Below are 3,021 nucleotides of genomic sequence, written 5' to 3' on the forward strand. Positions count from 1 at the left end.
GGCAGACGAGTAATTTTTAATCAGTAATCATGCAACTAAGAATGGTCATAATCAGCATTTGAATTTGATCCCTGTGTCCAGATAATTTCTATTCTCACTCAGTATTACTGGAATACTAGTAAAGTCAGAACAAACACTGCTGGGAAGTGGGTGCTTGAAACATGTTTGACGTCTTTGCCATTGGGGAGTGTTGAGTTCACATTCCTCATAGCCCTTCCGAGGCTCCCTGCATCTCCGGCTGCCCCTGGTGGGGTCTACAGGGCTCTGGGCAGCTTCTCCTTGTTCTCTAACCCCAAGGCTCTCTGCTCTCTGCAGGTTGATTCTCAACCCTGACTGCTGGGTAGAGCTAACGTCTAAAAACAAAAAAAGGTGGGGAGGGTATGGCTTAGTGGTAGAGCACGTGCTTAGCATGCAAGAGGTCCTGGGTTCAATTCCCAGTACCTCCATTAAAATAAATAAAGCTCAATACTCCCCACAAAAATAAAAGAAGTATTTAAAAAATAATAAACAGTACAAAGGCCCCACTCCAGGCTGTGGTGCACTATTTTTTAAAGGCTCCCAAATGCATCCCATATGCAGGAGGGTGAGAGCTATCCCTATACACCTCTTGTGAGCTTGTCCACTCACACCAATTAGCCTCTTGAAACAGGAAATCTACTTGGCTCAGCCTAGAACTTTCTCCCGATTTCTAGACTTTTATTTGCCTACTGCACATCTCTCCTGGAGCCCACAGGCACCCAGCCAGAACTGAATCAGTTGTCTCCTCTCATGACTTGCCCCTCTTCCTGCCCTTCTTTTTTTTTTAATATTTTTTATTCATTTATAATCATTTTACAAGGTTGTGTCAAATTCCAGTGTTCAGCACAATTTTTTAGTCATTCATGGACATATACACACTCATTGTCACATTTATTTCTCTGTGATTTATCATAACATTTTGTGTATATTTCCCTGTGCTATACAGTGTAATCTTGTTTATCTATTCTACAGTTTTGAAATCCCAGTCTATCCCTTCCCACCCTCTACCCCCCTGGTAACCACAAGTTTGTATTCTCTGTCCATGAGTCTATTTCTGTCCTGTATTTATGCTTTGTTTTTGTTTGTTTTTGTTTTTTAGATTCCACATATGAGCGATCTCGTATGGTATTTTTCTTTCTCTTTCTGGCTTACTTCACTTAGAATGACATTCTCCAGGAGCATCCATGTTGCTGCAAATGGCATTATGTTGTTATTTTTTATGGCTGAGCAGTATTCCATTGTATAAATATACCACGTCTTCTTTATCCAGTCACCTGTTGATGGACATTTAGGCTGTTTCCATGTTTTGGCTATTGTAAACAGTGCTGCTATGAACATTGGGGTGCAGGTGTCATCCTGAAGTAGATTTCCTTCTGGGTACAAGCCCAGGAGTGGGATTCCTGGGTCATATGGTCATAAGTCTATTCCTAGTCTTTTGAGGAATCTCCACACTGTTTTCCATAGTGGCTGCACCAAACTGCATTCCCACCAGCAGTGTAGGAGGGTTCCCCTTTCTCCACAGTCTCTCCAGCATTTGTCATTTTTGGATTTTTGAATGACGGCCATTCTGACTGGTGTGAGGTGATACCTCATTGTAGTTTTGATTTGCATTTCTCTGATAATTAGTGATATTGAGCATTTTTTCATGTGCTTTTTGATCATTTGTATGTCTTCCTTGGAGAGTTGCTTGTTTAGGTCTTCTGCTCATTTTTGGATTGGGTTGTTTATTTTTTTCTTATTGAGTCGTATGAGCTGCTTATATATTTTGGAGATCAAGCCTTTGTCGGTTTCACTTGCAAAAACTTTCTCCCATTCCGTAGGTTTTCTTCTTGTTTTATTTCTGGTTTCCTTTGCTCTGCAGAAGCTTGTAAGTTTCATTAGGTCCCATTTGTTTTTTCTTGCTTTTATTTCTTCTAGGAGAAAATTTTTGAAATGTATGTCAGATAATGTTTTGCCTATGTTTTCCTCTAGGAGGTTCCTGCCTTTCTTATTTCAGGGAATGGCATTATAAATTAGACACTGCCAAAGCCAGAAAGCTGGTCGGCATCTTTGTCCCCTTCCTGCCCTTCCATCACACCTGTGGCCAATCCGTCCACCTGCTGAAATGTTTTCTTCTCTCTCCTCCTGGCAGGGCCTCAGCAGGCCTTCACATGAACCTGCCAATAGTCCTCCCTGCCTCTATCTTGTCTCTTTCTAGATCACTTTGCATGTCTCCTCTACCTTGGAGGCACACAGAGCCCTTTGTGATGTGCCCCTGTGATCTCTCCACCTGGTTGCCTCACCTGCCTCCCACACCCTGTGCTCGCTTCTAGACTATTTGCAGTTCCTGGAAGGGACCTGGCTCTCTTTGGCCTCCCTCCTTTGCATGTGCAGCTCCCCAGGGAGAAATGGCCTTAACATTATAAGTTCACCTGATCACTTCTAGGGCATCTCAGAGCTCACCACAGTGGTTCTCTCCTCTGGGAGAGCCTTGGCTACAGTTCCGGCTCCCTGCCCCGAGCACCCTCTGCTGACTGTTATCCAAGCCCTCTTAACACGCCTCCTCAGCCATCATTTCACAATGAGTCCTGTGCACCTAGGAGCTCCCGGAAGCAGGGACTGTGTCTTTTTCCTCTTTATTCTCAGAGCATTGTAGAGACTCACGTACAATGGTGGAGGACATAGTGGTTATTCTGCAATTTCTCTAGAGTTGGGGCCTAGGGATAACAGTCTGGTGGGAAGAAGGGCTTAGGGGATTCACCCTGAAGCCACATTTTCAATTAACATTTCATGTTGTTTTTGTCTACTATTTAAAATTACGAGTCTTAAAACAGAATGATGATTTCTAAAAATTACCGATGATTGAGGAAAATGGCAGTTTTCCATATTTAAGAATATTATTTTAAGTTTGTGTGACTGGGGTGGTGGAAAGTAGAAATGCAGGGGCTACTAAAGTATTCTCATCCCCTTCCCCACCCTCAGATCCTTTGGACAGAAGAGACAGAGTGATGTGAGGAGAAGGCT

This window comes from Vicugna pacos, unplaced genomic scaffold, assembly GCF_048564905.1.
Source record: "Vicugna pacos unplaced genomic scaffold, VicPac4 scaffold_157, whole genome shotgun sequence".
In the NCBI taxonomy this organism is placed as follows: domain Eukaryota; kingdom Metazoa; phylum Chordata; class Mammalia; order Artiodactyla; family Camelidae; genus Vicugna; species Vicugna pacos.